This window comes from Schistocerca cancellata, chromosome 7, assembly GCF_023864275.1.
Source record: "Schistocerca cancellata isolate TAMUIC-IGC-003103 chromosome 7, iqSchCanc2.1, whole genome shotgun sequence".
Taxonomy (NCBI): domain Eukaryota; kingdom Metazoa; phylum Arthropoda; class Insecta; order Orthoptera; family Acrididae; genus Schistocerca; species Schistocerca cancellata.
Window position 1 is genome coordinate 585,340,632 of NC_064632.1, and position 15,623 is coordinate 585,356,254.

Here is a 15,623-nt window from a genome sequence, read left to right on the forward strand (position 1 = left end):
TGTATCGGCATTTGCTGTTGACTGCAGAACGATTCTACTGCCGACAACGCCCATGTCGCGTGATGAGCGGGAAAACAAAGTAAGAGAAATTACAGCTTGTACGGAGACACGCAGGCAGTCGTCTTCCCCTCGCTCTATTTACCATTGGAACAGAAAAAGAAATTGATAGCGGTACGAAGCTGCTGTTCGTCATGGATCATACGGTGGCTTGTGGATTATGTAAGTATATGTGGATAGTGTCCCAGATGTGTTCCGTTAGGATTAGGTAAGTCAAATTTGGTAATGAGCACATGAACATGCTTCTCAAATCACTGTAGCACAGGTCTGTCTCCGCGAGATGGGCAGTTGCCTGCTAGAAGATGGTACCGCTGCTGGCGAAGACATCAAGCGTTAAGGGATGTACAGGTGGTCCACAGCAACATTCACGCTATTTTCTCATCTATCGTAGTGTCATCGAATACTAACACAGATCCCATGCAAGTTTAGGTGGGTTTCTCCCATAGCATAATATATCCTCACCTGCCTCCGACGGTGGCATGCTGTATGTTCCTACCAGCCGTTCCCATGATTGTTGACGTATCACGGTATGACGATCGATCCGGTGCAACAAGAAACATTTTCCATTGACGCCCGGCCCAGTCTAGACGCTGCGACGCTTACTCTAGCCGTAATTCATGAAGTCATTGGGTCAACATGGGAAGTCGTAACTGTCGGCTGCTACGTGCAAGCCTTCTGCCTTTTTTCGCACTTCGGATTACCTGCACAAATATATCCTGAAACATATCCTGAGTGAAATGCCCTCGTCTACACAAAGCTCAAACCTGCGAAATCATATAACGACGCTGTCTAACTACACTTCTTTAAAGGATTAGAACGAGAGAGGTACAGGAGTAGCTTACTTTGCACATCGTAGTAATGACGGGCGTAAGTAGACACTTGACTGAATTCCATGTACATCCTAAGTTATAAAACTAACAGTAATAGTGTGTAAGTAGCCCAGCTTTTAGCCAGATTATGTACAGTGGACATAAGAGGCACGTTCTGCTGGCCAAACCTCTATTTTTTTTGCGGCGAGATCTATCTACGAAACTTCAGTCACCAACTTTCTCTTCCGAATGCATAAATATTTCGTTGACACCCACCTACGTAGGGAGAAATCATCATAATAAAATAAGAGAAATCAGAGCTCGAACGGAAAGATTTAGGTGCTCCTTCTTCCCACGCGCCATTCGAGAGTGGAATGGTAGTAGAGAAGTAGTACGAAAATGGTTCGATGAACCCTCTGCGAGGCACTTAAGTGTGAATTGCAGAGTAACCATGTAAATGAAGACGTAGAATCTGAAATTAAAAGGCGCAGAACAATCACGTTCTACGTAAAGCGATGAAACGCCATCTCCTCCTGTAATTCCAACTGTTAACTTACATTCGCCGGCAAGAGTGGCCGAGCGGCTCTAGGCGCTACAGTCTGGAACCGCGCGACCGCTACGGTCGCAGTTTCGAATCCTGCCTCGGGCATGGATGTGTGTGACGTCCTTACGTTAGTTAGGTTTAAGTAGCTCTAAGTTCTAAGGGACTGATGACCTCAGCAGTTAAGTCTCATAGTGCTCAGAGCCATTTGAACTTACATTCGCGCCTGTAAAAACATGCAAAAGAAAATAGACGAGGAGTACCTTTCACTGAAGTTTTGCAATGCCTATCTTGACTGCAATAATAATAGCTCAGGAAAATTGGTATCTTGGTTGAAGGCAGAAAGAACATTATGTGAGACTGCTCGATGGCGACTGCAAGGTGCAGCTAAGCCGTTAAGACTGAAGTGGTGGGAAGGAATAACGAATAAAATTTAGAATTATCGAATATGAAAAGATTTAATTGCATTTAAAGCACAGTTATGGCCGCCATGATGCACACAACACCCTTGTGCGAAACATGCCCTATCGTGACTCCTAGGACGTGAAATATTCAATAAGACTTCTACAGGGTGTTTCTAAAAGAACTTTACATATTTAAAAATTCATATAAATTTATTGAAGGAAGATACAGAGCTGGGTTTAGTGCTGTTTTGTAGGGAAACATATCAAGTTCTCTATCTTAAGCTAAAGATGTATGTGGCTTCCGTTGGTTATCCCGCACACATCCAGTCGGAAGTCAATTTCTTTCCGAACTCGCTGTAGTATTGCAGGTGTAAATTGCTAAGAGGCGTCGTAAGTTGTTGCCCTAAGTTCAGGTAGAGAAGCCGGCACAGGACGTACAAACACGATGTCCTTGATGAATCCCCATTTTAAAAAATCGACTGGTGTCAGGTCTGGGGAATGTGCTGGCCATGAAATTGGCGCATCACGACCAATCCATTGACCTGGAAAGCGGTCACTGAGAAAATCTCGGGCGTAATCCAGGTAGTGAGGTGGTGCACCACGTAATGGTACTTGAATTACGTAACCATTGCGGCACCTCACCTGAACCTCTCGATACCAGTAATATTCTACTGTGTTTCTGTAGAAGTAGTTTACATATTTCTGAGACAACATTCAGATTTGATTTCATTAATGTAGAGATACTTTGATACATCGATATGTTTATGTTGCAATGATATTATTCTTATGTGTATTCTTTCTTTTGTCCCTATGATCTTTGACGTACTTGTAACTCTGATTTTTGGGCGCGTAAGCGATTATTAGTTAGTGAGTTAGAGTCGGACCTTAGAAAAGTCAAGTCTTGGACGTCATGTTGGAAATACGCATATTGTAGTTAGCTTATAAAATGTGAGGAAGATCTTTTCAAGTATGTTTTGTATTGTGAAGTGATGTTTTGTGTGTTACGTGATATTGCAACAAAAGCAATAAAAAGGAAGTGTAACTTAAATTCGGAGTGCTGATTATTTTTTTTTTACATCACTATTGTGCTAACTTTGAAAGATTTAATCTTCAAGAATGGTTTGTGAAGCGCATCTACAAAACTTTTGAATATAGCAGAATAAGACCTAGGCCTTTTTTCATCCGAGCTTGGAATCATTACCACCTAGATTTTCGACGATTGAGCCATGATTTTACAAGGAGACCAGCGTGGGAAACACGAAAAGATGAGTGCCTAGTTTATTTATTATTACACGAAATGACTTTATTAACTGTGCTCTAATGACACGTGCCACATAATAACTTAGTTGTTTCACCGAAAATGCAGTATTTAGCAGCGTGAGCAACACCACAATCGTTATTAAATTTTGACCTTTGTTCCGGTAGAGTTGCTAGAACCATCTTGCATGAAATACACACTTCGCTCTTGGTCATCCTCACCGATCTCTGGTATCAAAAGTTGTTGTAATATATCCTGGTACTCTATACCATTGATGGTTCTCTCACGGAAGAAAAAGGAGCCGTACGCTTTGTTCTTGCTCAATGCACAAAAAATCGTTCAGTTTAGGACTATCACAAACATGTTGCAATGTTTGATGTGGATTTTCACTGCCCCAAGTCCTACAGAAATGTGTATTAACCTTGCCACTTAAGTGAAAAGTCGACTCGTCAGAAAAGATGATTTTGTCCAAGAAATATTCATCCTCATGTAATCAACTTAATATAACCGCACAGAAGTTCCTGCGAGCCGTTTTATCACTGTCTTTTATTGCTCGTACGATCGTCAGTCTGTACGGTTTCAAATGAAAACGGTTTCTCAGCACATGCCAAACAGTCGTATGTGGGATTTGCAGTTCGCGAGATGCACGCCTGGTCGATTTCGTAGGGCTTTTGACAAAAACGATGTCTCATGTGCTTAACAAAGTCTTCAGATGTGCTTGGACGACCTGATGATTTCCCATGTCTTACCGAGCACACCGATTCTACAAAACATTTATGCCACTCTTAAATTCTAGGCATACTAGGAGGATCATTAGCATACTTGATACGGAAATTACGCTGAACTGTTGTCGCCGACTTCGATTCTTCAACCAAAATAAAATTAATTGTTGGTAAGGCGGGTACCAGGTTGAGATTCATTGGGAGAGTCCTTAGAAAATGTAGTCCATCAACAAAGGAGGTGGCTTACAAAACACTCGTTCGACCTATACTTGAGTATTGCTCATCAGTGTGGGGTCCGTACCAGATCGGGTTGACGGAGGAGGTAGACAAGATCCAAAGAAGAGCGGCGCGTTTGGTCACAGGGTTATTAGGTAACCGTGATAGTGTTACGGAGATGTTTAGCAAACTCAAGTGGCAGTCTCTGCAAGAGAGGCGCTCTGCATCGCGGTGTAGCTTGCTCGCCAGGTTTCGAGAGGGTGCGTTTCTGGATGAGGTATCGAATATATTGCTTCCCCGTACTTATACCTCCCGAGGAGATCACGAATGTAAAATTAGAGAGATTCGAGCACGCACGGAGGCTTTCAGACAGTCGTTCTTCCCGCGAACCATACGCGACTGGAACAGAAAAGGGAGGTAATGACAGTGGCACGTTAAGTGCCCTCCGCCACACACCGTTGGGTGGCTTGCGGAGTATAAATGTAGATGTAGAAAACATACAGCTAGCATACTAGGGTCCAGTGAAGGCAGCCATCTGTAATGCAACTGTCGCTAGCGCTCCTTCCAATACGGAACAGGAAACAGATAGGCAATTGTAACTCGAGGTTTGCGAATGAACAACACACACTGACGTCAGTTCTACTTAAATCCTACACAACAGTAACAACGTCTCAGGACACCAGCCCATGCCAACGTCCAACTCTCAGTCCCTCTGCTCGTTCAAATCGAACGTTTCCTAGTAGACGGATTGTTCCGTTCGATCCTGACTGGCCCGCCGAAACGACAAAGAGTTTTCAAACGAATGCGCACTGGTTACCCGAACTATTACGGGAATCGTCATCTTAGTTGGCGCGAGTAATGAGTAGATGGGTAAATATCTACAGGGTGATTCAAAAAGAACACCACAACTTTAGGAATTTAAAACTCTGCAACGACAAAAGGCAGAGCTAAGCACTATCTGTCGGCGAATTAAGGGAGCTATAAAGTTTCATTTAGTTGCACATTTGTTCGCTTGAGGCGCTGTTGACTAGGCGTCAGCGTCAGTTGATGCTAAGATGGCGACCGCTCAACAGAAAGCTTTTTGTGTTATTGAGTACAGCAGAAGTGAATCGACGACAGTTGTTCAGCGTGCATTTCGAACGAAGTATGGTGTTAAACCTCCTGATAGGTGGTGTATTAAACGTTGGTATAAACAGTTTACAGAGAATGGGTGTTTGTGCAAAGGGAAAAGTTCTGGACGGCCGAGAACGAGTGATGAAAATGTAGCACGCATCCAGCAAGCATTTGTTCGCAGCCCACGAAAATCGACTCGCAGAGCTAGCAGAGAGCTGCAAATTCCACAATCAACTGTATGGAGAGTCCTACGAAAAAGGTTAGTTATGAAACCTTATCGTCTGAAATTGGTTCAAGCACTGTCTGCAGCTGATAAGATTAAAAGAATCGATTTCTGTGATTTTATCCTTGCTCAAATGGAAACAGATGAATCTTTCGTTTCAAAGATTGTGTTTAGTGATGAAGCAACTTTCCACACTAACGGGAAAGTCAACCGTCACAATGCCTGTATATGGGGCACTGAGAATCCGCGGGAAACAACTCAGTATGAACGTGACTCGCCTAAGGTGAACGTTTTCTGTGTCATTTCAGCCAATAAAGTTTTTGGTCCCTTTTTCTTCGAAGGTGCTACTGTAACTGGACTACAGTATCTGGAGATGTTAGAGAATTGGCTGTCCCCTCAGCTCGAACAAGAAGCAGCAGGATGGAGCGCCACCACATTGGCACTTATCTGTCCGTAACTACCTGAACGTCAACTACCCGAGGCGATGGATCGGCCGCCAGGCAGCCCGTGACAGAGCACTTCATCACTGGCCTCCAAGAAGCCCTGATCTTACCCCCTGCGATTTTTTTCTTATGGGGGTATGTTAAGGATATGGTGTTTCGGCCACCTCTCCCAGCTACCATTGATGATTTGAAACGAGAAGTAACAGCAGCTATCCAAACTGTTACGCCTGATATGCTACAGAGAGTGTGGAACGAGTTGGAGTATCGGGTTGATATTGCTCGAGTGTCTGAAGGGGGCCATATTGATCATCTCTGAACTTGTTTTTGAGTGAAAAAAAACCTTTTTAAATACTCTTTGTAATGATGTATAACAGAAGGTTACATTATGTTTCTTTCATTAAATACACATTTTTAAAGTTGTGGTGTTCTTTTTGAATCACCCTGTATTATAAAAATTACGTATGTAGATTGGGAACAGTTGGGAATGTGAGTCTCACGGGAAGCGTGCAAGGGGTAAGTCCCTGCAGTCGCGCTATTCATCTGTGTCCTCGGTGGCTCAGATGGAGCCGGCACAGTAGCTCAGCGTGTCCGGTCAGATGGTTAGCTGCCTTCTGTAACTAAAAAACTGAGTGAACGGATCAACGGAGAACCTAAATGGGTGTCATCGGACGTCCGCGCCGAAAAAATTCAACGAAAAATATAGAACAAAATGATATAAAGGATGGGTTGAGCTTCTGCCATGTAAGCAGGAGGTCCCGGTCGGGGGCACACATTTTCAGCTGTCCCCATCGAGGTATATCAACAACACCCGTCGGCAGCTGAGGGTTTGAATTAATTGTCATTTACCTCAAAGAGTGTCCTCATAGTATGGCCCTGAGGGCCTCAAATGCAGTCCAGCTTTCGAAGATCGATTGCTAGATACAGAAAATATTTTGTAGTCTGCGACTGAGAAAACGTGGAAGTAAATCACTACTGAAAGTCGCCTGTGCCAAACAGTTACGCAAATCGTATGGCATAAGTGGTTGACCCCCTCTGGCTCCATAGAAATTGCAAAACGAGTGTCTCGGAAACCTGTAGCTGAAAATATGCTTCTTTCACAAGAGCAGGCTCAATGAAAATAAAGCAGTACCGTAGCTCTTACAAGCATGGACTTCCCTTTATCCTATGATTATCTTTTCTTTAATATGTTTGTTACTGTGTTATCCGCGAACTTCATAGACTTACTATTTTCAGTTTTTAAATATCCATGTTTGTATTTGCGCATCATGTGGCAACTTCATGGCCTCAGCCCTTCACGCTATTTGATATTCAATCTTTAACTTGTATTAGTTCAGGCTAGAAAACGAGAACTTCGCTTATTCAGCCATCGCCGCATGCTTATGGCCCACTTCTTGTCCACTTAAGCCAGCTACGCGCGAGGGATTTATGATCTGCGCCCCCTCCACTCGTAGCTCATATATGTTTTCCAAGTGGCGCAGAGAACAAAAATTATCAGTTATGAAAAGGGCCAGAGGATTCAGTGTGTAAGGGGCTGAATGTATTTTGGTGTGACTGTATGTCTTTATTGTTATTGGGAGTTGCGTTGCCCAATCAGTTCGTATAAAGTTTTGCTAACAGTAACCCACAGTAAGTGCACCACTTGCAGTTGCAACACGCTACGCGATAACTCGTTTTGTATGCATCCCCAGTTGAAGCATCCATTCAATTATACTAACAAAGCAGATTTGTTTAAAGAACGTTACGCTTTCATTTAAGTAATTTCAATTATTTTTTAAAGAACTTTACACTCAGAAGTTATACAAAGTATACCCGAAAAAAATTTAAAAAGTCATTTCGTTATAGTAGCAGTTAACTTTTCTTGAGTGTTCGAGCCATTTGATAGTACTGTGTGGTCAATTTGTGTTTAAACAAACGATGTTTTTATCAAAAGGTGAAGTTAATGGAAATACTAAAATGCTTAGCAATGTTTTTAAGATGAGTTAACTAGAATGTATATAATCACGAGGTAAATCTTTCTTGTAACTTGAAGCATGAAGCACCGACAGATTGATCAGCCATATGACTTCCTCAGATTCACTTCAACGGTACTCACTTTCCGATGTTAACGACGAAACTGCAGCCTCGTCGACTGCATCCAGCGAACGAAGGCTTTTTGCTTTTCACTGTTTGGAAACCCTTGAAATACTTTAAAAAGCGATGCTAGAATAGTAACGAAGTTGAATACCTCGTTCTTATGGGGTTTGACTGGTTGTAAGAGTGCAAAATGTTTACAGAATTTGGGGAACTGCAGTGTCAAATTGGAATGATTCACACAGGTCCTCAAAACTTTACAGAGGTTTTGATGCACACAGCTTATTGTTTTAGCGGTTTACTTTAACCAATGCGGGGACCATACTATGGCTTAGGGTTGCTTCACAGCTTTAGTAGCGAGCACACCATCACGGCCGTTGCTGCGAGGTTTTCTATCAATTTATGAACTCGAATGTACTCTCTAACACACGCGGAACGACTGGAAATGTAAATTTCCCCGCAACTCTGCTCCTAAAAAAGTAAGCTTCCTTAAAGTACAAATATTGTACACAAACACACCATTGCACCAACAGTGACAGTTGTACGCGTTTTCTTCATAAAGCTACTCGCGCAGTTCTGTCCAAAGCGAAGTACACATAGATCATGGCAACTGTTTGTCGAGTTAACGCTTAAATTCCGTTACTCACATGTGCCTTCGTTCCAAAAAACAACGTGAGAAAGATCTGTCAGACTTAACACTGCTCTTCCGGTTCCGCACTCCCTTGTTTGTGCAAAAGCCACGTGACCCTCGCTGCCGGCCGCTGTGGCCGAGCGGTTCTAGGCGCCTCAGTCCGGAACCACGCTGCTGCTACGGTCGCAGCTTTGAAACCTGCCTCGGGCATGGGTGTGTGTGATGTCCTTAGGTTAGTTAGGTATAAGTAGTTCTAAGTTCTAGGGGACTGGTGACATCAGATGTTAAGTCCCATAGTCCGCAGCTCGTGGTCGTGCGGTAGCGTTCTCGCTTCCCGCGCCCGGGTTCCCGGGTTCGATTCCCGGCGGGGTCAGGGATTTTCTGTGCCTCGTGATGGCTGGGTGTTGTGTGATGTCCTTAGGTTAGTTAGGCTTAAGTAGTTGTGAGTTCTGGGGGACTGATGACCGTAGATGTTAAGTCCCATAGTGCTCAGAGCCATTTGAACCATTTTTGAACACTTTGTGCCACCATTCCTGAGTTGAAGGATCGCACGTTACGCCGAGTTATGGAAAGTTTGCAACGCCGCCTAGATGAATGTGTTGTGCAGAGGGGGCATCATTTGACAGGAGTCACATTCAAAAAGTAATCCACGCAATGGACAATGACTTACACATTAGTGAATGGCATACCATTAACTACTAATTGACATAAGAGGCAATAAATAAACAAATAAATTAGTTATGCCTAATGGTGTGTTTTTAATGTCCTACTATGAACGCTGCCGCACCGTGTATTACTGTTTCTTATATTATTCTTTACTTACGAAGTCATTTTATATTTTGAGATTCATAAAACTCTGTTGCTCTCGGGTGTCTAACCTGGGACAGTCGTTTATGTAAGACGATATTTCGGCACCTCTGCTCGCAGTCATTTTCAGGTGTATCTGAATGTAGAATGGACGTCCTGGCTACACTGCGCCTCCTTTATAGTCTTATACCTTTCGCCACTTCCCAGTCGCATTCTGCATCGGAGGGAGTGGTGGGGCGACCCGATCGCCGATTGCTGGGTATGAATCGACCTGAAGATGACGGTGAGGTACGCCATCGAACTATGGTTTTACATGAACGACTACAGCCCCTGGACGCACGAGCGGTATGCAAACGATTCGCTGGGAATGTTCAATATAAAATTATCAAAAACTCTGTCTCAGACATCAAAAAAGGCTTGCTCTGTGCTTGCACCAGTCAGCAGACTAAATCCTACCGTCACTAAGGTGACAAAAGTCATGCGATATCTCCTAATACTGTGTCGGAATTCCTTTTACCGCCTAGTGGGGCAACTCGACATGACACGGAATCTCAAGTCTTTGGAAGTCCCCCTGCAGCAATATTGAGCCTTGCAGCCTCTATGAAAGTCCATAATTGCGAAAGTGATGCCGATGCATCTACACGAACTGACCTCTCAGTTATGTCTCATAAATGTCCGATGGGATTCATGTTAGGCGATCTGCGTCCCCAAATCATTCGCTCAGGTTGACCAGAATGTCTTTCAAAACAGTCGGAACAAATGTGGACCGGTGACAGGGTGCCTTGTCATCCATAAAAATTCCATCGTTGTTCGGGAACAAGTGGCCGAACATAACCATTTCCAGTCAATGATCTGTTCAGTTGGACCATAGTACCCAGTCCATTCCACGTCAACACAGCACCCACCATTATGGAACCACTACCAGCTTGCACAGTACGTTGTTGACAACTTGGGTCCACGGCTTCACGGGGTCTGCGCCAAATACTAACCTTACCATCAACTCTTACCAACTGAAATCTGAACTCATCTGGCTATGCCACAGTTTCCCAATCTTCTAGGGCAGGGGCGGGCAAACGTTGCACGCGACTCATGAGCGCACAGCGCTGCACGTGTGCTGCTCGCGTGCAATCGTCGACTGGGGCAGTGGCGACAGCCGGCAGGTTGCGGCAGTGTAGTACCAGGCTAATCTGCGGACGTTGATGCGTAGCGACCACTACGTAGTCAACGTTGTATTTCAAGAACCGGAAAATGCAGAGTGAAACAAGGAAACGGAGAAGTGGAGATTTGCTATGTTTTAAAAAGTAATGGGAGAATCAGTTTTTCTTTGTGCAAAAACGTGAAAATTCAAAATGTTTAATATGTGGCAGTATTCTCGCTGGTCAGCGGAAGTTTAGTATTGAAGGCCATTATAACAAATTTCACAAGGACGAGTACAATTTATTGTCGGATTCTGAGCGGATGGGGAAATTGACTGAGCTTCAGAAGAGCGATCTGACGATACTAGATGAATCTGTCGTAGTTGCTGTGGCCACGAGAGATCTGCAACTTCCTTTCGTCATGTCTCTCATGTAACTGATTTAACATTTTATGGAGCATCGTTTTCAATTTTTCAGGACGACAACAATAATAGCCCAGCGGTACGAGCTTAATATAGCGAGAGCTGGAAAACCATTTGCTGAATTAGTAAGTGTCGATTAAGAGCAAACATCAGTGATGAAAATTTAAGTAACTGCTTGCGTTTGTCTGTATGTAAAAATTTTGTTCCACTCCACCTGTGATAATTGAATAAAACGTATCGTAGGTAATAGGTACTCTTTCAAAACACGACATCTTTCAAGCACTCCTACTAACCTTATTTTGTTCCACCCCACCTGTGATAATTAAATAAAACGTATCTTAGGTAATAGGTACTCTTTCAAACCACGATATCTTTCAAGCACTACTACTACTAAACTTATTCCTACATTCAATAAAGCAAGCTAGGAAACAAAACGCATTGCAGAGGAAGGAGCGGACAGAAGGTATGGTGGGGAGGGGAGGTAAGCGGGTGGCCAGCTTGCCCCTGTGTGCACGCGGAACACCTGTTAACTGCACGCGTGCAAGTGCACCGCACACGTGCAGGATTCCTGCCCGCCCCTGTTCTAGGGTCTTACCGATATGGTCACTAGCCCAGGAGAGGCGCTACAGACGATGTCGTGTTGTTATCAATGGTACTAGCGTTGGTCATTTGCTGCCACAGCCCATTGACGCCAAATTTTGACGCACTGTTCTGACGGATACGTCCACTGTAAGTCACACATTGATTGCTGCCGTTATTTCACACAAGTGTTGCTTGCCTGTTAATACTGACATCTCTACCCAAACGCGACTGCTCTCTGTAGTTAAGTGAAGCACGTCGGCCACCGCGTCGTCCTGAAGTTGGGTACTCTCGGTGAATACACGAGGCATTGGATATCGGAATACTGAAGCCCGTCTAACGATTTCCCAAATGATACGTCCCTTGCGTCTAGCTCTATCAATCATTCCGCATTCAAAGTTGTGAATACCTGTTGTGCAGCCATTACCACGACGGGAACCTCTTCACTTGAATCACCCGCATACAAATGACAGCTCCGCCATTTTATTCCGTATGTACGGTGTGGTGTCACCGCCAGACACCACACTTGCTAGGTGGTAGCTTTAAATCGGTCGCGGTCCATTAGTACATGTCGGACCCGCGTGTCGCCACTGTCAGTAATTGCAGACCGAGCGCCACCACACGGCAGGTCTAGAGAGACGTACTAGCACTCGCCCCAGTTGTACGACGACTTTGCTAGCGACTACACTGACGAAGCCTTTCTCTCATTTGCCGAGAGACAGAATAGCCTTCAGCTAAGTCCATGGCTACGACCTAGCAAGGCGCCATTAGCCTTACAGTGCTTGTATTTAAAGACTCTCAATTGTATCGTCAAGAGCGATGTACCACAATGATGGAATATAGTTAAGTATTCGAGGAGCTACGTACTTTTCTTTATAGCATTCATTAAGTATCCTGTTTCAGACCTCACGCCAGCCGGCGTCTGTGTACGCGTGCCTTTCGGTTACCCGTCACTGTGGACTGGCTGTCTTGTCAGTCCACAACATACGGGGTACTAACGCCATGAACATATTGCTGTCCCATGACATTTGTTTCAGTAGTGTTTACCTAAAGTTACTGTGACGTAAATTTGAGTTCGTACTACTGCGTTTGTGCGTGGTTTCGGAATGAAAGCACTGGGTCATTATCTAGTTTTGACGCCAAATTTATTTAATTTCGGCCCATATTTGCTGGTTATTTGGAACTACAATTTGTTTTAGGTATTAGGAGATCATGAAAGTTTCGAGATGTCGGATTGTGTCTATGGAAAAACTAATTTGTTTTCAAATATAGCAGATGAAATGATGGCTAGTCGAAAACTGTGCGTTCCAGCAGCTCCAAAGTGAAACCACCTCCTTAAAGCTGTTGATTGTTTACTTTTCGCCAGTTTCTTCTTGCGCTCGTTGCAGTGATGATAAAGGTTAACTTCCTGAAAAATTTTAAATTATGTTTTTCGTATTGTTGTGAGACAAAGTGTAAACGCGAATTCGTACTGCGCAACGCCATAGGGAACAGGCGTGGAAAATCTAGCAGAGCCTTCGCTCCGCACGACAACGCAACAACCTAACACATTGCGCAAGAGCTTCGCTTCAGCGCCATCGATGGCGGGTTTGAGAGCACCCACATACAGTCTACGTGAAAGATATCAAAAGCGATTGGATTCCATTGTGACTTGACCAGAGGGAAGAAACAGAAAGATTGACTTGAATTTACGAAATATGACGCAAGTGCTAAAGAAACCACACTACTTCGTCTTAGTAACTTGAGTGCACAATTGCTAGGGAGGCCAGACGGGATACGAGATGCGACCATAAAAAATTTAGACTGGTTAGAAAAAACACCTCTTACAGAGTTAACTAATTACACTGGTGGCAATTTCTAAGTAACTCTTATGTACCTGCAAACATTTACTCCATCTGTGTTTCCATTGTTGGTAGCATCTCGAACTCATTTTCTAGTACATCAGCAAAAGCTGTTGTACCGTTGCAGAATGATGTTTAATGACAAACTTCAATTTTCGAAATAAAAGAAATCATACAGGGTCACGTCGGGTGAATGAGGAGGTTGTGATAGCACTGCAGTGCACCTCGACGTCAAAACCTGCCCAACAGACCGTGCAGTAGGAGACGGTGGTCGTGATGAGGAGCAAAAACAGGAGTTCACTCTTGAAGCTGCTATTCCCGACTGAAACACTGTAGGTGCACACCACTTCCGGTTGTGGTTGGGAAAGATCGAGGTCGCTCACTGCATGCGGTAATTGCCTGGAGAAAAAAAAAGTTAGTCTCATTACTTTGTCGCACTTCGTATGAAGGCCTGTACTTTCGTATTCCTACTGCAAAGTTTTCGCTAATGCAGACGTGAGCTCTGCTGCAGTAAATGATTTTTTAGCACCTACACGTGCTTTGTAGGGGCAGTGAATGATGAGTTTTCGGAGATTACCTTAAAGAGTCATTTTCTTTGTACTTACTTTTTGGTATAATTTCATTGTCGAGAATGAGATTCCCTACTTGCACCATTGTGCACACTGCTATGAAACAAGTTGATTTTTCATACAATAAACCGATGTGTTGAGCTCATTAAAAACTTCAAGAAGATTCCTTTGATAAATGTAAAATTACGACATTGTGAGACAGCCGGAAGCGTTATACACAGCAGAAAGTCAAAGTTATAAGAACAAAGTTACTCAGGAGAGTTGAATGTTTTGAACAAAGGATTATCAGGAGGATACTGGGACCCCAAACAACAAGAGGTGGTCAATATAGATGATGAGCATGCCGAGAACTGCACACCCAGATAAAGCAGGAAAGCAGAGAAGTCAGAAAACGGCTTATCTCGTGAAAAGATGAACCTAATTACGTTGGGTTCAAGAGATACGAAGGAGCCCAGTGAACATATTTCAATCTCCAAATAAAAAACTTAGGCTATTTTGGTTTCCAGGGCCGAATTACAGACAAAGACATCAGTGACGCAAGAGCGAAAACGTTGCAAAGTGAGATAATGGAAGAATTTTGAATAAAGGTATACACCGGAAGAAAAGAAGCTGATCTGAATTAACGTACTCCTCAGACAGATAAAACGAAAAGAAAACGAAAATTGTGTTATGCAGGATCTTACATGCAAAACATTTCTTTTCGAACGTGGTCTTTTAACTGGAACATCTGAGAACATTTCACCTCGTCTCCCGTCCAATACTGACGGTATTTCCCGTGGCAAAACTTCAGTTAGTAAGAAGCCTTATTCGCGAATGTCGATGGTTTCTGCCCGAGAGCCCGTTCGGCACACGGTTTTAATCTGCCAGGGCGTTCCGCTTTCTAAGTTTCTTACCTGTTTATAAATTTTACGAAACAATGCAGTGACAATTGATAGTTAATGTAAGCTACACTGTTATACGAATATAAGAGGATACTCTCCGCGTATAATAATCATTATGGATTTTTTTACTGGTGTGCCCCACTGAGGACCACATGATGTAAAGTAACCACTCCTTTCTTTCTTTCTTTCTTTCTTTCTTTCTTTCCTTCCTTCCTTCCTTCCAGTAGTTTCTCATTCTTTCCCTATAATTTTCTCTTTTTTTGTTTTTTTTTTACAACATTGCGCCTGTCTTCGTTTTCTCCTGGACACCCTGTAAAATTTTTACTTTTGCTGTGAACTTCCCTCTTTCTCGTATCTCTTCTCCCATTATTTCCATTTCCCTCTGGTCTGCTTTAACTTCTTTGATATACATCATTGATTTTTTGATTCTCTCAAAATTCTTTTTGTTCTTTTTTCATCAAGTGTTATTAGGTATCCATAGAATACAATTTTTCACTTCCTCACTGTATCTAACATTCGTTCCATTTCTCATAAACTTTTTTATTACTTAATTTACATTTTCCACTGTCGTGTTTTACTCCCAAAATTTTCCCGATTGTTCTCCTTTCCCTCTTTACCTAAAGGCTTTCACAAACATGAAGCCACTCTGGTCTAGTGACAATATTGTAGAGCCTGAGTTTTGCTTTCATGGGAACAGATTTTTTTGTTACAAATGGTTCAAATGGCTCTGAGTACTATGGGACTTAAGGGGGGGGAGGGGTGTAGGACGTCAAACGGGCCGACTTGGAGCAGGAGAGGCACCACAAGACATTTTAATTTCCAGTGCCTATAATTTTACTAAAATTCATAAAACCTTGTCAGCAACACCAACAAGGGTTCAGGATTCACACTCATTGCAGTG